Raw genomic sequence first — 22518 nt, 5'->3', positions numbered from 1 at the left:
TGAAAAGCCACAGAGTAAATTTTCGTTCGCAAACCGATGTAAACCAATTAAATGTCGTGTATCGCTTTTCCCACATGTGAGAAAAGCGATACGTCCAATCAGGAGCCGCGTATCATGTTTTTTCACGTGTGAGCCGTACGGCAAGTTGAAGTTTTCATTCAAGGCTGGTTGGCGCGGTTTCGTACACCCCACAAGCCATCGCTTTGCAAATAATTTTTATTCACATTTCTTCCATCGTTAATATTGAAAGTTCCTGTCTCGGCGAAAGCCATGAGCGAAAAGCGTTTCGTTATCCACGATTTATAACTTTTGGATTTTATTTGAGCTCTTTCCCTTTTTACGAAGCTGCTTTCTTTCAGTGATTGTTGTTTGACCACATTTGTTTAAATAAAGCTTGTCACAATTTAAGGAGGGTGTTCAATCTCAGTATGCATATAAGAACGCATGCGAATAAGCGATATATAAGTGTTATTATTATTATTATTATTATTATTATTATTATTATAAACATAATGTTTCCAAAAAATCAATTTATCTCCGCCAAAGAAACTTCGCTGCTATGTTTCTTGTTTCTGAAATTCTCTTTATTTCTGACTCGTTTTGGGGACTACTCTTCGAACTTAAGAGCCTTTAAAACCGAACCTTGGTGGGTGACAAGAAATTGAGCAGGAGTGCCTGAAAAATTATGAGCAACGTGAAGACGCGACAATGTTGTTTCCGCTTTCTGACTGCAGCATTTCTTAATTGAGTCCTCAAGTGCAACGGTCACTATGAAACATTCTTCGGTAAATCGTTGCTGAGACGAGATATTGTCAAGATGCTTTTCAAATCGCAAAGAAAAGAATATCATTAACTTACCTTTGGATGTGAAAAGGATCACGGTTAACAGGAACCAAAGAACCCACATAATCCAACCACCCGACATCTTTAAGTTGTATTAGGTAATTTATGCTATCCGTAGCTTAACTTTTATCACTCATGCGTTCAAGTTATGTCTACAGCCGCATTATTTAGAAGGGACCAGAGTCTTTTTATTCGGTTTCGTATGTGGTTGAGGTTCCTTTCTTCCCACTGTTTGTACAAATATCTTAACACAAGAGCAGAGTTACTTTCAAATTTTTCGTATGAATTAAAATCGTGATATCATTTAACAATTGGTTCATGAGTCAGCGTGCGTCCATCGAGAATTGAAGCACGCGGGAAGTTTGGAGAGCACGAAAGATACCTAAGAGTTGTCGAGGCGCAGCCGAGAGCAACTCTAGCTTCATTCGCAAAGAAAAAGTAGGCAGATTTTTATCGGCTTGTTCGCTTGTTGCGATGTCTAGTTTAACTTTTTTGCGGAAGTTTTTCCCGTTTTATAATGAAAAATACTGAAGTCACTCGCGAGAAAAAATTTCTTCGCGAGGCATTTGTTTGCTGACGAGGCATTTATGATCTTTTCTTCCTCATAAAATCATAGTTAATAGAGGGGTCCCCTCTATTAACTATGATAAATTTAAGGGTCAGCTCAGTGCGTTGCACACAACTTATTTAATGAAATTAAAATGCTAATGAGAAGACCATTAAGAACAGTTGTGGACACTTGCATCTCTCGTACGTGCCCAAATAGGTCACGACTTACGTGGATATCAGACGCACGTTTGAATCAGTTGGCGATCTTAGAGTGTACAGTTTTAATTTCAAGCCTAGAAATGAAAGAAAAGATATTTGCAGAAAGTATTTCCAGTTTTTATTCGTGAAATTTCAGAACCATAACATACATGGTACGGATCATTCTTTGACAAAACTAGTACTTCGTTGTTATTAAACGAGCTGTCTAATAGACCAATTAACCTAATGTTTGGCGAGTATCACAGTATACAAAGAAGCAAGTGAATCAAACTCGTTATTGAAAATCAGGGGAAGGCATAATTGCTGCTTTACGTAAATGCTACCTAAGAAGTGTTTGACGAGTTACAGGGTAACCAGCTCCAACCAGGCGGAAGATTTTAAAACTTGATCAGCGGTGTAGGGGCCTAAATATAAAGAGTGTCTGGTGAGAGAGACATCGATAAAACATCAACAATGACTCGATGACTCACTCCCAAGAGTTACAATTAACGAAGTTCTGGTAACAATATCATTGCATTTCAAGTGGAAAGGTGCTAGCAAGAAAGGGGCTATAAACTAAAGGATATCATGTGATGTATGATTAGATTCTCATTGTTGATATCATAAGAAAAGTGCAAAGAATAGGCCTTTTGCAGGAGCTGATCACGTGACCGATCTCCCATAGCAACGCCATGCTGACTAGCAAGCTATTCACCGTATTGCATGACAACCAGCTGTTATCTTTGTATCGAAGCGTGTCTCTGATCAAATTAAAAAGTTCTTCATCGCTCTGCGATTTGCGTTACAGGCTCTGTTTGACTAGAGAGTGTTGATATATTTCATAGCGGATGTTACTAAAACTGGTAACGGGGAACGGGGAACGGGGAACGGGGAACGGGGAACGGGGAACGGGGAACGGGGAACGGGGAACGGCGAACGGCGAACGGCGAACGGCGAACGGCGAACGGCGAACGGCGAACGGCGAACGGCGAACGGGGAACGGGGAACGGCGAACGGAGGAAGGGTGTACAGCGGTAACCCGCCTGAGAATTCAAAATGGCGGAGTAAACGGAACTAAAAGAGTCTGGCAACTAGTTTTGAGCACGTGCTCTTCGAAAGCGATCGTCGGAGCAAAAAGCATGGACGGTAAGTGTAGGTTTTATTGAAGGATTTTTCTTTGAAATGTCGAGTGCCTCATAAATTTAGTTTTTGTCTGGCACACATTGCAGGTTGCATAGCAATCAAATCCTCGGAGAGGTGAGTATCTTACAATTCATGCACAACATTTGAACAATCAACTCAGAACTACAAGCTCGCGGCATTTACTCTTATATTCATAGAGAAATTGCACTGCAAGGTAAGGAAGTTTACCTCCAATATCTTCACCGTTACAACCTAGCAATATCAATAATGTTGTAAAGCAAACAGCTTAATGACTTTCACGCCCATTAAGGGAATCACTTTCTCTTGAATATAATCAATGCAGTGTAAATATTATTGTAGGCATTAGCATAAATGTGAATTCATACACCTACATTCTTGAAGACATAACTGATGTTTTCCTGTTAAATTAAATGTTATTAAAAGTTCTGTCAATGTTTGATTTCTCTATTGTTTACATGGAAGTTTATGGGTCGATACAAAGATATGTTCCTAATGTTATTTTGCAGTAAGGTAAGCTGTTGTAATTTTAATAACTAGGCTGGTTAATACGTTTTCTAGCTCATTTCTGTTAATCTAAGATATTACCTCCTTGCTACTTATCTGCAAAAAATGCTGTTGGCAATGCAAACAACCAACATACTCATACTCTGCCAAAAGATGCAGATTTCAGGAAGGAAAACAAAGAGAGACGTCAGAACAAATGGTGGCAGCCATTGCAGAAACGTTGACTTCGAATTCTCGCCTCGGAATACTAGGCTTCGTGGCTTCGGCTGGGCAATAGTTAAATAAAAGCGAGTCGTCTAATTTCGCCGCAAGCGGTGACCTAGCGATAAAATCAGTGTTTGTAAACATAATTTACTCCGCCATTTTGAATTCTCAGGTGGGTTACCGCTGTACACCCGTTCCCCGTTCGCCGTTTCCCGTTCCCCGTTCCCCGTTCCCAGTTCCCCGTTCCCCGTTCCCAGCTTCCCGTTCCCCGTTCCCCATTCCCATTCCCGTTCCCGTTCTCCGTTTCCCGCTTCCCGCTTCCCGCTTCCCGTTCCCCGTTCCCCGTTCCCCATTCCCGTTCGCGTTTCCCGTTCCCGTTTCCAGTTCCCGTTCCCGTTCCCGTTCCCCGTTCCCCGTTACCAGTTTTAATAATATCCTTTCATAGCCTTCTCAACAAGTAACAATAAGATGGCAGAAATTTCTTGTAATCAATGGCCAACTCTTCTCCGTAGCGTTGTTTTGACGCGAATTTTCAAATTTAGGCGACGTCATCGGCCCAGGTGTTCCTTTTTACTGTGGACTTTCAAAAACTTTCCATTACTATTCCTTCTTCTTCTTCTTCTTCTTTGGGATGATAACGTAACTCAGCCGGTTTCACTGCAGATTTAACTTTAATCTTTAAGCTAAAAATGAAAGGGAGTAGAGAAATTAGCTGAATTTCGTCCATTTTGAAAGAAAATTTTTGAATATCCTCCTCATTGGCGTTCACGTCAATTTTATACTGTTGCCTTACTGGTCTTGCTACTTGGAGTGAATACTCCTCGGAAAAAACCCTAATAACTAAATATTCACCATTATTAAAAACTGGATCATAGGATCAAGACTTTTTATTGGCTTGGCCATTATGGTATATGAGCCAATATACCATAATATAATATCTGTACATTGTAACATCCGGTTTCTTCTTACAAAATAAAGTCGAGAAGGTTGGTCTAATATCTTGGAGGCGTTTTTTTTTTGAATAAAAAAATTATTCCACTCGCGCTTGTTGGATATGGGATGATTATATCTATCATCTCATATCCAACGCGCGCTCGTGGAATAATTGTTAATTATAAATCGTGTGTTGTACTTGGAGCGTGGCGAGTCAAAGTGGTTATGTGACCTGAAATGAGAATAAACTAAGGAAACACCCAACTCAGCTGCACTTTTTATTATTTTGGCATGATTTTCTTGAGATAAAGTTCTTCATGATTGAGGAAAAAAGCCAGAGATTACAAATCAAAGTTAGCTTGAAAATTCTACGTCAAAAAGCTTTTCCTCGTACGCTTATTTGACAATTTTTTTCAGTAATACTTATAACGAACAGTTGTAACTTAGAAAAGCACCCTCCTACGATGTGTCACTTCAATGGCAAGGATCGTTTGAGACCGGGCACAAAGTTGGCGACCTGCTGCTTTCCCCCCATCTCCCCTCCCAAGAAAAACAAGTTATTGAAGAGGACCGCTTTCTTACCACACAACGACGATGATGATAACGACGACTATTAGTAAAACCAATCCTACACTGACACCAATCACAATCCACTTCCAGCTATTACTGCTTGGCTCCAGTGGTGCCACCGTTGGGTACTCTGTAGGTGGGCTGGGTTCGAATAAAGTCTCTATATCAGAGATGTTCGCGCAAATGGCTGCCTCGATCTGGGGCTTGTAAGTAATTAGAACAGCCACCAGTGCACCGCGAGGAAGAACTGATGCATTTCCGATGAAAATACCTGCGGGCTGCTGTATGTAAAATGCTACCTGAAGAGAGTCTGATGAGTTGACAGGGTAACCAGGCAGAAGGTGAACCTGGTCAGCGGTGTAGAGATCAAATAATGGAGAGCGTCTGACAGGAAAAGAAATTAGTTTAATGATAAAACATCAACGCAATCAGAACTGAAAGTAATATCATCGATCTACAGAAATTTTTCGTGATATGAGTTTGGTGGCTATCCCGAGACACAGTAAGTTTTAAAATCAGCATTGAGATCAAAAGCCATTACTCTACCAAGAGTGACAGTTAAGGAAGTTCTGCCCACCATAACATTACCTTTTCAAGTGGAAAGGTGATAAAAAGAAAGGAAATATAATCTAGAGGATATTATTTGATCTAGCACTAGGTGCTCAGTACTGAAACTATAAGAAATGTACAGTAAACGGTGGAATTTCTTTTCAGTTCTCAAGTGCGAAAGGATGAAGTAGTGGGCAGACGTCAGTGAAGTTGCCAGAGCTTCAAAGAAACAACTGGGAGGACTGGAGAGAAGCACTAAATGAAAAAGAAAAGGCTTACATAAAGCAAGGTACCTTTCCTCTACAAATACAGTGCACCAAAGACAAATGAGTATTAATCATGGTTGTCATCACCTTTTTCGCCGTGTTTCTTTTAGTGCGCATGTTGTCCTGTTTTGACTGCAAAACTCGGTTGTGACAGACGCCAATTTCTCTTTAAAAGACTTGTCCCTATTAAAATCCCACTTAACCTGCCAAAGAAAACGTGACTAAAGTTTAATATCGTTTTAGTAAGAGTCATGCTGATGAATGGCATTTGTCTGAAATAGACTCCAGGTCATTAGCCATTTAGATTTTATCTGTTTGGAGAAGATTGGGCATAATAATTGTTTGTTAGTTTACTCGCAAGGGTCCGCTGTCGTAGTTCACGGAGGATATTATTTAGCGTGCGCACTGTTTTAAAGTTAGAAACCGCTGTACTGACTCGTGTAAGACGCCTGGTAAGTGCATGGCTTATATCATGTTTTCCATATAGTTTGTAGCAGACGACGTCACTGCTGAAAACTCGAGGTACCTACCCTACTTGGAATTGAAAACAGGACAGCTTCTTGCTTTTCATTTTCTGATGGGACACGTGGCTCAGGTAGGTTTGGTATAGGGGCTGTCTCGTTTTTCTCCAAACCTAAGTAAATATTAAATTTGTATGAAAAATTGAATAATGACATAAAACAGACTTACGAGTTTTTTCATCATTTAGGGCAGCTAATGAATTTTGCATAAAATAATGATTTCTTCCAGATAAAATTTCCCAACTCCGTTATAGGCAGTGAGGAGTGAGTAGCTTAATAAGGAAAGGGAACAGCCATTATTAATCAACGAGGGAAGGGGGGATTTTGGTTGAATCTTCACAAAATAAACCTGATCCCCTTATAAGGCTCTGTAGTAGCGGAATCGATATAATCAGCCACCACCACATTGTATCTGCTAGTTGCTATCCTTCTTTCGATATTGCCACCCGCGCAGGAGCAAGATCAAAATAAGTCTGACCACATGTCTTGAGTTGTAATCGTTTCTTTTCATTTATAAGATCTATGTTCTTATCAGTATCCTTGATTTATGTGTTGTACCCTGGCTAGTATTTGTTTACATAGGACGGTCTCAATGAGGTTAACCGTCAACTGTCAAATGGCCACAATATTAACCGTCAAAAACCAAATATTTTTACCGTCAACCGTCATATAAGGAAGCCAATACGGGCCTTAAGCAACCACGATGGTGACGGCAACGAGGACGTGGAAAAACAAGAGATCTAATTGGCACAACAATAACTCAGCACGTGCATTTCTTAGCCGTCCTATGCAAAACAACAACGTGAAATCGCCAAAATTTGCGTCGTCTGCGAACCGAAACCGCGACGGCAAACATTTTAATTTCCATTTGGAACTCAACTCTACTTTTATACGTCATACTGAAGTTGAGCTGTGGCGTCGTATGAGACAGTGAGCTCATGCAGCTATTTTTGAAATTCTAACTAAGAGTAGAAATTCATTTTTTAATCGAAGTCTTCCTTAGCGTTGACGTCCTGACATGCTTAAGGTCCCTACTGTTAAACGCAAGAATGTCTCAGATATCCTTAATTAAGACTAAACAATTGCCTTAATTGAAGTTAAGTTCTTTTGCTTATAAATAAAAGTTTTGATTTACCACAAAAAATACATTTGTGTAAGTCCTTTAACTTCTAGTCGCGAGAAAACTGGTTAGTGATAGAACTGACTTCCGGTGTAGAAACACTTCCGGTGACTTAACATGTTAGTCATTTATTGATGAAAAGTGTTATGAATTAACAGTTTTTTTACAAACGCATCATTATGAAAAATTACAGCCAAATAAGCTCGTTTACTTCGTTGCATAAACGACAATCCAAAAAATTAACCGCCAACCATCAAATGACCTAAAATGTAACCGTCAACCGTCAAAAGGGCTTATTTTTAACCGTTCACCGTCAACGTGACCCCCTCCCTTATTGAGACCCTTACATAGGCCTTTCTTTCTTACCGTTTGCCTTTAGTTCGAACCACACGACTACAAGTTCTACTTTTTCATCCCGTTTCCTGTATTGTTTGATTCCGATAAACATTTTGATTGATTTTACTCGATTTCTCTAGAATTATTCAACTCGCGTTCGATTGTTCAAGCTCCTGGAGTCAAACTGCCCTTAACTCAATTTACACGTGGCTTCGTCCTGGAAAGTCACATTAAATGTCGAGCTCAAAATTCAGCTGTAAAGCATGAAAACGCCAAAAGGAGAATACTGTTCCAAGTTATACCCCCAACTTCCAGGAAATATACTCGTCTAAAACTTATTAAATACCTCTGCATTTTCCATCAATAAAGTACAAGTCTTGTTCACATTCACACTTGTAAGAGCCACGAGTGTTCACGCATTTGTGAAACTCATCCGTGCAGTTGAACAAGTCATCATTCAGACACTCGTTGATATCTGCAAAACAAAGACGTTTTTTGTCTCTAAATACATTGAATCATACAGATCATAGCCACCAATTTAACTTGGGTAGAATCTGGTCAATTACCTTCACATTCGTAGCCATCTTCCTTCAGTTCAAAACCATTTTCACACGAACACTTATAACTTCCTGGGGTATTTGTACAAATCTGATTGCATCGATCGCGTTTTTCAGTCAGATCACACTCATTGACATCTGCGAAGAGAAAAGAACAAAGATAATCAATAGGCTTTAGATGACGCTTCTATATTGTATTTCAACATTTCAAATAACTATTCGCTGTTAGTTGATATTAGCTGAAAACTATCCAAACGACATTCCATTTTATTCTTTACCCTGGCCCAGTTATCCGAAGGCCGATTAGCAGTAATCCAGGGATAAATGTTGATCCGGGTTTCTATATTTCTCAGTTTAAAGCAGAAAATTTTCTCATTTTTTGTTAGAGCATTCAATCATCAAATTGTAAATAACTGTAATTAAACTGAATTTTTTCTTAAATCTTTCAGATCTGCAATCAAATTTCACAGTAACTGAGGGTTATCTTAACCCACCTTTGAACAACTTGGCCCTAGGTAACAAGTGGCCGTAAAGAAGGCACTGTGTATCTTATTGCAGCACATCCATTGTGTTAAATGAATCTATAAATCACTTGTTCTACACTACAGAGTCTCTTAAAATTCTTCCTTTGGTTCTCGCTCCAAGAAAACACTGAGAATGATCTACTTTTTTAAGTCCCCAAGATTAATGAAAAAAGTAGCAGTTTACCTGTGCAGTTCTTTCTATTGCTGTCCAGCTCGTAGTTAGCAAAGCAGGTACAAGTTGCTTCACCGCTGCTTCCCTTGAAGCAAACGTGTTCGCAACCATGATCAGCAGAACAAGGGTTTGTCGCTGTAAAGTAAAGGGTTCAGTAATAATGTCAATAAATATTGAAGTACTGTTTCATGTTGGCGTTCCGATATGGAGGAAAAAATGTTGAAGTCTTTTCTAACGTGAACTAAGCCCCCTCCCTTCCCCGATCCCATTATTGTCCAAATGTGCCTCTTAGAGTACAAATGACGCGCGAGACGAGCACAAATGTCACGTGATATTTGTACTCCAGAAATATCCGCGAAATTGGCCCGCACTGAAATAACAATTTGGCGTGTTGGCGTTATTAAACGTTTTGTTGTGTAATATCGCTGAATATTTTTACTCTTTTGTATTTTGACTGGCCCTACGGGCCAGTCAAAATACGGCGCAACTCGTAAAAAATACTCAGCGATACTACGCAACAAAACGTCTAATAAGATATTTGTATAGCATATTAGCAGAGTAAAATGTCTACAAGGCTGGCGCAATAGTAATAAAGGATCTCTTTCTACAGATTTATTGCTTAGCTCGATCGCTCGCTCGCTCCGGATACCGCACTCAGCATTAGATGAGAGTTTTTATTTTGGAAAATGCCTGATAATAAATAACTTTACGGTCTCAGCAAAGAATCACTCACCTACACACCTCCTCCAGTCACTGGGATCAGTTTTGAAAAACTCGTCACATGAGCAGTTGTAACTTCCCACACTGTTAATACATGTTTGCATACAGTCGCTTGAAGGATTGCATTCATCAACATCTGCGAGCAAATAGGTAAAAACATATTGTTTTTTTGTCATCGAGGAAAACCTTAGACGTCTCATTTAAGGGGACTGCCACGTAGTCGATCTTTCGTCCGCTGAGGTTTAAGTTGAGTTTGAATCAAATTTGTTCTTAACCTCGATCAATACCAGGGATGACACGTTAGAACAGTTTGAAGCGTGTGTCATGGGGAAGGATGGCTATGAACTTTACGCCGAACGGCGACGAGCAAAAATCAAACTTTTTACGGTCATCTGTCGGTCTTTTGCGGGCTACAAAAAATAACTTTAACTGTAAATTAAAGAATTTCTTTTGAGTAAAATCATAGTTCACTTATATATTTAGTTTGGAAGGAATGTTGAATTTGACAAGTATGATGTTTACGGCGAGGGGAAACAAGACAAATGAACTTTAATTTAATCATCCCGGCCTATTTCCAATTCAAAACTGGGTGCCACATCTGGCTAAATTCCAATTCTAATCTAGCAATGAAGTTTCAGGAGTTTTATTACAGAAGTCTTACCATCACAAGTGTGCCCGTTATCATTCAGCGTGTATCCATCACGACACTCACAAAAGTAAGATGCTGGAATATTGACGCATATCTGCTCACAGTTGTTCGATGATTTACTTTGGCATTCGTCATAGTCTACGGAAAATATCGCACCTCATTTTCTCAGAATTTTGTATTTGACTTTATTATTTATTTATTAAAATAAATCATCTGCAAGAACATTTTTACGGTACGATCAAAAACATTCTGCGATGCAACTCCTGACTTAATAATGTTATAAATATTTTTAAGTGACTTTTGTAAGAGAGAAGTTATTCACAATACACTGAGGTCTTTTTCACTGTTTTGAGGGAGGTGAGGTGGGAGAAGGAGGTTGGTTTTGATGAAGTTGTCCTTTTTCGGAGACTAAGAAGCGAAAAGTGTTTTATAGAATTTTCCTGAGAAATTTATCTTGTGTTTAATTGCGTAATCAAATCAAACCATGACTTTTGATAACCTAAACGTCTTCCCAATTTAAATTTTACTGAATCAGAGACATCCCCACGTCAACCCACCTACACACTGCGCTCCATCTCCTGTGTACCCTGATGGACATGGTCCACATTTATATCCACTGGAATTAGCTGGTGCAGGAAGATCAATGCACTCAACTCCTGTGTAACACGGTTGACCATTCATTTCGCAGGCGTCAATGTCGCTGTCACAGAACCTTCCTGTGTAGCCTCCTTGACATGCACAGCCCCTGTAAATAAACTTGCTGTCAGTATTTGCTGCGTCGCCGTCTTCTGCTTCCACGCACTGACCACCATTTTGGCAGGCGCACATGTTAATGGTGGGACTCAAACTGGCGCTTGCACCTTTGTCGTCAGTAACAGCGAAGGTCATGTTGAACTATAAAGAAAGAAAACATTCGTTTGTGAATTCTTCCCCTTCTTCGTTTTGTCAAGATCTCTTCTTTGAAGAAAATCTGAATTGTAATTTTGAAAGGATCAGCTGAAAGAAGATGTTTACCATTCAAGAATTACCTTTTGTGATGACGTTACGAGCCAATGAAATGAAAGCATGTTTCCAGTTTGGTTCCAAGTGGCTCCGGCAGGTTTGTTAATCACGTGAAACGTAATGGAGCCCTCGTCCAAAGCTGTTACATTCAGCTCAACTGTTTCATCAAGTGTGGCATTTATCATATTTGAACCGTTTACTATCTTAGGCGGAAAGTTGTCTGCAAATATTTGAAAAAAATGCTAAGCTAAGTTATCAATTAAGAAAAACTTCCGTAAAGTGAAATCTTCTGATCGTCCTATGTTTAACACTTTTGAAATCGTTACACATATATCCACGTGCTCTGTATTGGATCAGTCCAACAGATTTTTTTCAGTAAAATATTCTCCTCCGTTGTTTGCAAACTATTTTTGTTTTTATGTCGGAGAGCCATTCTTATTAATTTTTCGCGTAAAAGGAAGCAGGAAAAACCACCCAGGAAGTCAAAAGATAAAAGAAAAAAGAATTTGGACTCCGGGAAATATTCAATGACCAAATCGACATTTTCTCCATAACTTACCCAGTGTGTTCGACTCGTTCACAAGCTGGACGCTTATATCTTTGGTTACAAGGCCCACAGACAAGTCGTTGGTGGAAGCCACGTCAAACAAGCACTCGTGATCATCTCCGCATTCTGCCTCAGCCTTCTGTCTTAAGCTGTCGTTATGCCACGTGATGTTATCAGCAAACATGGGCTCAAAATCAGGATACGAATAAGTGGCCACGCTTTCGTTATCAGCGTAGGTGAAAAGAGACTGGGATCGGTCAATTTGCCCTAAAAGATATTAACATTACTACATTAATAAGTTTGATTGCTCAGGTGATTGTAGAGATGCGCGCGCTCTGATTGGTCGAGGATTGCTCCATATCTCGCTATAAACACCTCACGCTGCCTCGTGGTTTTTCAATGTTTCCGAGGAAGTGATAAACGCGATGGAAGAAAATTCAATCGCGAAGAGCAAAAAGGATGGTACTTAGTTTGGCGGAACACTTTTCAAAAAAAAGATAAAGACTTTTTGCCTCTATTGATACGAGTAATCACCACAATTGTAACAAAACTTTTGTTACAATTATGGTGATTACTCGGTCAAATGCTTTCTTTATTTACAGAATTTACTGCAGAATTCAAAGGCACCCGAGTAATTATACTAAGAAAATTATTCACCTCAGGCTCAATGAACATTGTTGACTATTCATCAATATTCACTGAGGCAAACAATTGCCAAGAATGGGTAAGACCAGTTTATACGATGCAAAATTATGTAACAATAAAACTAGTCAAGTCAAAGCGAAATGATAGAGAAATCCTCCATTCGACTGCCTTAGGGCTCTTAAAAGTTGCGTGGTCTTTACGTGTGACGCGGGCAACAGCACAGCAATACGTGAAGATCATGCGCAACACGACAGCGCAAACAAACTGTAAGAGCTAAAAGACACAGATCAATCCTTGATCTGGCATAGCACTTGCTATCTATCCATTTCAATTTTTGTTGCGAAGACGTTTGATGCGTTTTATATTAATATTGTACTTACATTTGACCCCAAATCCGTAGTGAATCTCTTTTAATGATGACGACGATGATAAAACCGTTCCATCAGGCAATTTAAAGTCATCGTCAAGGTTATCGTTCCACGTTCCCAGCAATCCTCTCGTGGTGTTTTTCAGGATATCACCAAGAGTAACAACGAACGACATCATTTCCTTCTTCTCACAGAATTGCACTGACGATGTTGACGGAAAAGAAACTTGGAGACAACCATCCTCTGGTTTTGAGACTGAAAGATTTCCACCAACCTCCACAGTTCGATTTGTTAAGTTGTGATAACCATAATAGGGTGCACTGTCTATCATTATATCGAAGCCACCTAACAAAAGTAAGCAGCAAGAGTTATATTGTAGTGACTATACTTTGCAAACTTTGGCATTTCTAATAAAAATAAATTAGTTTATAGAGGTTTTCCTTTTGCTACATTACAAGCTCTTCACAGCATGCTCACCTCCGTCTTTTACTCGAACCTCGATGGTGCTCGAATTTTCTTCTTTAGCAGCTCCTGCTGAGAAGATAGTTGCTGTGGTTGAATTTCCCGGAGCAAGTTTTGTTCTGGCCTGAAGTTGAAATGTTCCATTCTGTGCATCGATCATTGTATATTCTCCAAGACCGTTAAAAGTGTAGTTACCGCCGTCTAGCGTCTTGATATGAGGATCACCCCAGAACCATCCTGTATCGAAAGAGAAACAGTTCTCTTGGTTCGCTTTATACTGCAAAGATTCTGAACTATATAGAGAAAGGGGTTTAAACCTAGGAGTAACAGTTGATAACGCTCTTTCTAGAAACTCTCCAATATCTATCAGACACGAAAGGTAAGTGAGTTGTAATGTAGGTTTGTATGAACTGCGGCTTAAATTAAATAAAATACAGGAATTCCATGACAATATGCAAATGAAATGACACGAGGTGATAAAACATGATTTGGTACATCAATGATATAACTAATATTATGAAAAACTCACGTCTAATTGGAGGCCTATACAGTGCACAGGTGTCAGACGGACGATGAGCATAGAAGAAATGGCAGAAAGGTAAATCTACACAGCAATACTGGTAAGCCTGTTCGTCAGTGTAAAAGGTTTGAACCTTATTGTACCAGTAATAAAAAAGTGTCACTTTTACTCGTCCTCCGTCAGGTGGGCCCTGCTTAAGAGCAGCCCAGTCTTCCCATTCCGTGGAGTAACAGCACTGTTGTCTCATCTGAACACCTATTAGTCCAGCACTCTTGATGTAGAGATAAAAGAACCTAGATCGCCTGGACTCAAAACACCAGTCTGGCCATGAGTTCCACCAATTCCACCTGAATCGTCCCCGATCAAACCATGCCTGCCAAGCAGTACAGGGGCAGGCCATTTCGCGGTCTGATTTTATGATTCGGTCATACCAGTAACTGAATCTCCAATATTCATTATGTATGACCCAACTAAAGCATTTCTCCAGTGCACCTTCTCCATTACTGTTTTCAATTCTCCAAAAGTATCTTCCCAGTAAACCTGTGTTTCCTTCCTTCTTATCGAGGTCATACATTCCAAATGTGCCAGAACTGCAATCAGAAACATTTACCTCAAAAAAGGTATTATTATTTCTCATAATGCCATATGCCTCAGTAATTATCCATTAATTAATAATCTGGTATATATACTGTAACTTGATAAAAAGGCGTCTACCATAAAGTGATAATGAAAACAATTTAGTGCGCATCTCTTGACTACACGTCTTCCGGTCAGCATGTAATATTATTCGTATTGCACGATTTTGAAGGCCTTCTAAGCATTGGGTGTTCTCCTTGCTGCATTCACCTCATATGAAGCATCCATAATCTAGTATGGGCAGCACAGTCTGTAAATTCTGAGTAAAATATCGTGACTAAGAAAACACGATATTCTGTTCAGCAATTTCAATTTGGGGTAAACCCTCGATTGTATAGAGGTTACATGTTTGCTCCATGTCAGACAGTGGTCGATGTAAATTCCTAAGTACTTAAAGAAATCTAATTGTTTCATTGGTTTGCCGTCGAGGATAATCTGTAACGGTCGGGTGTTTTTAACAGCGTACTTGGATCCAATCAACATTGCCTCGCATTTCTTGTGATTATTGATTAAACCGTTCTCTTATTCAGTTAGCGGGGCTTAGTCGAGCGTGGGCGCTTAGTCGAGGAAATGCAGCATTTTTTTTTTGCTCCCAGCTTTCGCCGATCTACGATATCGTCAGGGGGTGTTTGATGCCACAGAGCGGCGAAAGCTTGAATAAAAAAGAAATACTGACATTAGCTAAAGGTCTCAATGGAATCGCCCATTTGACCCTTCAAACCCTGAGAGTGATTGGCATCTAATTTCTCCCTATTATATACAGCTGAGTCATTCACTCTGCCAACCCAAAGAACTTTGATTGGAAAACAAATTTTCCTTGCCAGTACCAAAAGAATTGTATGGAGAAGACTTTAGAGAATATGGATACTTATGTTAGGGTGGAAAGGGTTTATTTTTAACATATAGAGTAATTGATTATTCAAAAATTAACAACAAGACGGGCGTAACCTTTTATTAAGTAGTGACACAATGCAAATAGATCACACTTTTAGGCTATACTCTTTGCTCGCTAACTATCACAGAATAGTTGGCGAGTAACGTAGCCAATCAGATTGTGTCACTTGTGATAAAACGTTGGTAGATTCAAATTTATATTGGTAGAAGGTAAAAGCAAACTGAGTTTCGGAGCTCTTTAAGACATTTCATATTACATCTGAAGGTTTAAACCAATCTGCACTAGCTACAGCAGGTAGCTTGAAATTCCCTTGAAAAAAACCTTTGAGAACGTATAAACATAATCCGTTTTGCGAAGATTACGAGGATGAATATTCACTTTTGGGCGTGAACCCGGCTCTTTCATATCGGGTCATGCATTGTTGCCTTAATAGAGGAATTTTACGAGTTGCGATCAGCCACGCAGTGTTCTTTATATTTTGATACACCGTTGCCTGATAGAGATTGTTTGTGATATTCAGCCTTATGATTGAGTAGTCCATCTTACCCTTTCACATTGATATAATCTTTCCCATCATTCCCTGCATTCCATCCGGCTACAGGAAGACCATAGGAGTCGGTCCAGTAACGGTAATAATTCCTGCAAATGGTCGAAAATAATCCTTAATGTTTGGTATTCTCTCAAAGGTTTTTCCAGATTGTTTGTCGCTACAATTTTCGTGAAGCAAAAGCATGCCAACTTTTCCTCCTTGGCCAATAGTTTGGGGAATTCTAGTCGAGAATTTCTGAAGTTCTTTTACTTTAACCACGCAGTGAAAAAATAAAGGCACCAGTTTGTTAAACTGAACTTTAAATAAAAAATTTGACAACTTTAGAAAAATAAAGTATAGTTTCCTCTTCGTTTCCTCCAAACCAAAGGCCTTTACCTAATTAAAATCTGAGAGTTTGTCTCGAGCGAGTGGTGCAATCTCACATGCACTGGACGGGGAGATGTTCCAGTTTTCTACTGGTATACAAGCAAATATACAATATATAATTTTGACCAATCAGAGCGCTCGTTGTGTCTTAGTTATGTCATAAATATGTTTATCGTGACTTTGATTCTTTAACAGGGGTGAAGAAAACTTACGGATCTGCATCAATCACCCATTGGATTCCGCCATGAGGGTAGTTATACATCAAGAATGCGTTAAATCCATCCGTTATTAAGACAGCTTGAAATGTGTTGCTCTAGAAAATAATAAAATTTGCAGAAATACTTCAGATTTTGAAATTTTGAGCCAGACGTTACTGTTCCCTGATATATTTTTTTTCTCTTATGAATGCAACAAGTAGCTGCACTACATTATACTTCATAATTCAAGCATGCAGTTATAACTGCTGGATTAATGATGTTAATGGACTAAGCGGAGTATAATTTAGAGAGTAATGGGGAGTATAACTTCAAGTTGCTAATAATTTTCCCTTAAGCAGCAAAAGCAATCTTAAAGTTTTCTCCTCTTGATGTGTGGATGCTAAAATCTTTAAAGTAAGGTAAATATTTCCACTGCACGATTTGGGCTCTTACTAAGTCTTGAAATAAAAGGGAATAAAATGCAAATCCGTGCTGTTTTCTTTTCTGCTTGTCCAGGATTTGACGAGGTGGTTTACTCAACAGCAAGGACACTGTAAGGCAAAGCTGATAGTAGCAACTACATGCAAAGACCACTTTCATATTCATGCAGGTGTCAATTAGTTACATGGCTGTCTATGTGTTATGATAATTACAAAGTGTAAAATTCTTACTCGAGGACAATGTAACGGGAAATTCTGCTCGTTGATATTTCGGTGATAATGGGAGTACGGATAATACACATATGGACACAGATTTTTCCAGGTCACAACAAGGACCCAAGTGGCCTCAAAGCCGCCAAATCCTCCGGTGTAGCTCTGTACATGCTTTGACACCATATCCAGAATTTCATTTGATGTTTCTTTGGCTTGCCTGTACACTTGATAATAAACCTTAGAATGACCGTATCTAAAGGAAAAATAAGTATCGGTTGTGGCCCAGAAGGGTGCAATGATACCCATGTTTCTCAACCACCAGTAGATACCAAATTTCCGAGGCCACCACCAGCTCCACTCATAATTTAACTGGATTATACCATTTCGACAAATCTAAAAAAAAAGCAGAAGAAAATGATCTCAGAACTCATCATTAAGAAAAATAAAAAAAAGATGAAAAATAAAAACGGCTGTTCTCCAAATAGGGTGGACACATTTGCATTTGTAACGCAATGAAGGTATTTTGTGATGATGTACGAGAAATATGCGTACGTTGTGGAAACTTTGCTTCCTGTTCGATGAGCTTCGTATGTTCTATGGAGGATATTTTTGAAGACAAAGCGCTGATAAAACAACATATCTTTCAAAAACCTCAAAACAACAAATAGTTGCCCGAGTGACTTTGTACAGGCAGCCCAAGGGTATTCTTTGGAGCAATCTTACTCTCACCTTCTCCATTATTTTCACACAACTAAAGCGCAAAGATTTTCTAAAAGTTAAAAAAAGTTCTGCGATGTCTCCAATAGGAAAAATTTTACTCACGTATAACTTGTAATGCCTTTCAGTGAAAAACGGAAATCCAGTCCAATCTGTGTTGATCCTCAAACATCGTTCGGAGTAGAAAGAAGTATCGTCAAGACGAAGTTCATTATCCTTCTGATCTGGACCGTAAGGATACAGGTTGCTTGGGATTGGGATTGCTTTGAATAAAGATATAAGTAACCTAAGACGTACATCAGTTACTTGTTCAATGCCTTTCCTGTACCACATGTATAGAGCATACTTCACAACGGAGAATGAAGTTAATTATAGTTTCCTGTTTAACTCCTTTGTGGTAAATAGTTTAAACCAAAATCATCTTTCCCTTCTTTTGTAATGCAAACATAAGGACTTCAACTTTGACAAGGGAGACTTCTTTCTTTATTGGAGGTGTCATGCAAAATCAGAAATTACAGATTTTAAAAGCAAAAGTAGTGAACTCTGTGTAACAAAACATTCACTGGTAAATCTTTACAAATAAAAACATCGGAGACAGTGAAGAATCAAAGCCTACATTCCCTCCTTTGTAATTAGTTTCAAGAGAAAGAACCAATTCTAGTGAGACTTTAAAGCCATCATTAGTAGGGCAGTTGGTAAGATATTGTGTTTGTTCTAATTTATTTTAGTGTATACCACACAAGTGAATAATGCTTTTAGCGCACGCAGGAAGTGAATTGCAAATACAATTCGCCTTCAAGCAGCCGATGAGACAAAATCGCGCTTCAAGAGTTTAATTTCCGACCGTTTTGCGATATATTTTAACAGAATAATTAATACTTTCGTATCGGTTTGGTATATACTAAAAAAAAATATTCTCATTGTGTCGTTAAGTGGAAAAGTTTTACGTTGCCCCTTTCGTGGCTCAGCAAATATTCATACTATTCACCTCCAATCTGGCGAATAATGTTAACTATCAGATATTACTATTGTATTCATACTGCCATACTACATAATCTGAAGACAGACAATAGATTTGGATTCGATTAATTCATTTGAAGATGCACTGGACTGAAAATTTTCTTACCTGTTGCAGCTGGAGTTGTGATAGCTGAAAAAAAAAGAAAAGTAATAATCAGGCACAAAGTATTTTATTTCTAATGTAAAAGTCAAGGGGCTTCGCATCATGTAATTTGATGAAAATGAGTTTTTTTGAATACATACGAGGTTATGTAGTGTAGGACGTCATACGTGTAAGAAAGTAAAGTAACGCAGCCTTAGTAGGTCATGTAATAAAATGTACTCATTACGGTATGTTATGCTTTGTTTTGTAAAAGGTAACAATATCAAAAGCATTGTAACAATCTATGGAACATAATGTTGGTAGAAGGTAGTGACAAGTGTAAGTCAAGTAAGAACCCTTTTCTCAAAATCGTACTGCATGGGGAAAAGGAAAGGAAGATTAGCGGCGTGTATCCTAACTGTTAAAAATTACTCACTCTAAGTTAGGAAAGAAACAGAATTACCGACATGTTTGCTTTCAACTGTTGTTAAAGGAAGTAAAGTAAACAAAATAAACGCTTTCTAAGCACAACTCCAAAGAAATGACTTTTGTGTTACCTGAAACATATATGCAACAAATAGCACTGTGAGATAGCAATGTACTGACGACCTTAAGAAGTGCAGGTAACGCTGTTCAAGGAAAAATTTACATGTGGCATAGCACTTACGGACAATTGGACCACTCGAAGCTGGAGAGACACTGTGAACTGAACTTGATATGATATTGCTACTAGAAATCGGCGAAAAACTAGAGCTGCTGCTACTTGACCTCAGTGACACCGTGGAGCTGCTGCTACTTGGACTCAATGAGACACTGGAGCTGCTGCTACTTGAACTCAGTGCAACACTGGAACTGCTGCTACTTGATATCGATGAGACAATGGAGCTACTGCCACTTGAACTCGGTGAAACAATGGAGCTGCTGCTGCTAGAACTATGTGAAGCACTGGAGCTGCTGCTAATTGAACCCAGTGAGACACCAGAGCTGCTGCTACCTGAGCTCAATAAAACAGTGGAGCTACTGCTACTTGTTCTTAAAGTGGTACTGGAACTTCTGCTACTTGAACTCAGTGCTACATTGGAGCTGCTGCTGACTGAACTCAATGCATAACTGCGACTGCTTCTACTTGAACTCGGTGAAACAATGGAGCTGTTGCTGCTAGAACTATGTGAGACACTGGAGCTGCTGCTACTTGAACTCAGTGAGACACCAGAGGTGCTGCTAGCTGAACTCAATGAGACACTGGAGCTGCTGCTACTTGAACTCAGTGCAAAACTGGAGCTGCTGCCACTTGACATCGATGATAAACTGGAGCTACTGCCATATGAACTCAGTGCAACACTGGAGCTGCTGCTACTTGAAATCGATGAGACACTGGAGCTACTGCCACTTGAATTCGGTGAAACAATGGAGCCGCAGCTACTAGAACTGTGTGAGACACTGGAGCTGCTGCTACTTGAACTCATTGCGACACTGGAGCCACTGCTACTTTCACTCAGTACGGCAGGGAAGTTGCTACTACTTGGACTCAGAAAACCGATAGAACCGCTACTACTCAAACTTTGAGAGAGAGTGAAGCCGCTGCTACTTGAACTTCGGGTGACACCAGGGCTGCTGCTACTTGGACCAGGGGGAATAGAAGAGCTACTGCTGCTTGAATTCATTGTAAAAATGGAGCTGGTGCTTACTGAAGTTGATGAGATGGTGTAGCTGCTGCTACTTGAACTTAGTACAACACTGGAGCTACTGGTGATTGATCTTAGTGAGACACTGGAAATGCTATTACTTGAACTCAGTGCAGCACTAAAGCTACTGGTAATTGAACTTGTTGAGACACTAGAGTTACTGCTGCTTGAACCGAGTGCCACAACAGAGCTGCTGCTACTTGAACTTAGAGCGAGGGTGTATCTGCTGCTACTTGAACTTAGTGAGATAGTGGAACCGCTATAACTTGAACTTAGTGTGATACTAGAGCTGCTGGTAATTGAATTTGGTGAGACACTGGAGTTGCTGCTACTTGAACTTGAGGCGAGAATAGAGCTGCTTCTGCTTGTAATCAGTGTGACAATGTAGCTACTGCTGCTTGAACTCATTGTCACACTGGGGCTGCTGCTACTTTGACTCAGTGGGACACTGTAGCTGCTGCTAATTGAACTTGGTAAAATGCAGGAGCTGCTGCTACTTAACGTGAGTGCAACAATGGGGCTGCTGGTAAAGCTAATGATACTTAAATTATGTGAGACAATGGAGCTGCTGCTACTTGAACTCTTGGTGGCGATGAGGCTGCTGCTATTTGATCCCACTGAGACACTTGAGCTGAGGTTTGAGCCGCTTCTACTTAAACTCTGTGAGACAGTGGAGCTGCTAATACTTAAACTCCGTGAGGCAATGGGACTGCTGGTACTCGAACCCTGTGAGGCACTGGAGGTGCCGCTACTTGAATTCAGTGCGACATTTATGCTGCTACAACTTGAACGCTTTGAGACAATGGCATTATTGCTGCTTGAGCGTGGTGAAACACTAAAACTGCTTCCAGTTGCTCTTGGGGAAATGTTTACTTGGATATTAGAGCTACTTTTTCTCATGCTATTAACGATGTTGCCTGTAGAAGTAGGGTAGCTACTGCTTTTTGACGTTGATGAGATGTCCAGGCCTCTACTACAGGGATCTAGTGAAATACTCAGCCTACTACTAAATAAAACTATTGAGGTTGTGTAGTCGCTACTTTTTGAAATGGATAAGATATAGGGCCTGCTTGTAGCTGAATCTTGTGATGCTCTGTCACTGTGGCTGCCTGAGCTTACTGATGCACCTGAACTACCTGTGAACCATGGTGAACGAGAGATATGACTTATTGAAGATGGTGATATACTATAACTAGGACTTCCGGAACTTGATAACGTACTGCTGCTAGTGCCACTTGAAATCGGTGATATTTTTTGTTCTCGAATAGTTGGGCTCGATGACATAAAATGACTGCTACTCGTTGAAACTGAAGAGGGGCTGTAGTTGATTTGACTTGAACTTTGATGGGCGCTCAAATCTACGATAGTCGAACTTACAGACTGGCCGTAGCTGCTTGAACCTAGGAATCCAGTGACACTACTGGTAGTGGTTGAACTGTCATGTGACCTTGTATTAACTGTAAAACAATGATGTTTGTATCATAATTTAAGAGAGACGAAGAGGTCTTTGCTGGTTAAGATTCCAGTGGATAAAAAAGGGAAATGCTTAACTAAATTGTGTCTCAAAAGATTCGAAGTACTATAGATCTGAGAGCTTTAAACTAAAAGAATTCAGCACAATGAATACTTTACATAAAGGTTCATTCAAAAGAAAAAGTTAGGAAGAGAATTTTCTTGTGAGTATCAGGGTTTCTGTTTTCATCAGAAAAAGAAAAAAGAAAAAAGAAAAATTCAAGTTGAGTCAATATGCATCAAAAACGAAATTGCACCTACTATTACCAAATGTTGATCAAA

General features: G+C 39.5%; 1 protein-coding gene and 1 pseudogene across 2 annotated transcripts in view; both read right to left on the bottom strand.

The window, feature by feature from the left end:
* LOC111319142 (uncharacterized) overlaps positions 1-22518 on the bottom strand; it is a 131900-nt gene that overhangs the window by 46563 nt on the left and 62819 nt on the right. The window lies entirely within an intron of this gene.
* Positions 4001-18196, bottom strand: LOC148736070 (mucin-like protein; annotated as a pseudogene). The gene is made up of 19 exons (XR_015999521.1): positions 18043-18196; positions 17239-17613; positions 16583-16683; positions 16001-16093; positions 13933-14513; positions 13419-13640; positions 12954-13286; positions 11941-12195; positions 11408-11601; positions 10937-11273; positions 10392-10517; positions 9744-9866; positions 9023-9145; positions 8324-8452; positions 8104-8232; positions 6311-6414; positions 5868-5983; positions 4978-5349; positions 4001-4145 (listed from the first exon to the last, which is right to left on the bottom strand). The product of XR_015999521.1 is annotated as a mucin-like protein (transcript).

The sequence above is a fragment of the Stylophora pistillata genome, chromosome 3 (genome assembly GCF_964205215.1).
Source record: "Stylophora pistillata chromosome 3, jaStyPist1.2, whole genome shotgun sequence".
Taxonomy (NCBI): domain Eukaryota; kingdom Metazoa; phylum Cnidaria; class Anthozoa; order Scleractinia; family Pocilloporidae; genus Stylophora; species Stylophora pistillata.
Note: the sequence above shows the minus strand (reverse complement) of the source record. Positions and strands in the feature narration are given on the sequence as shown.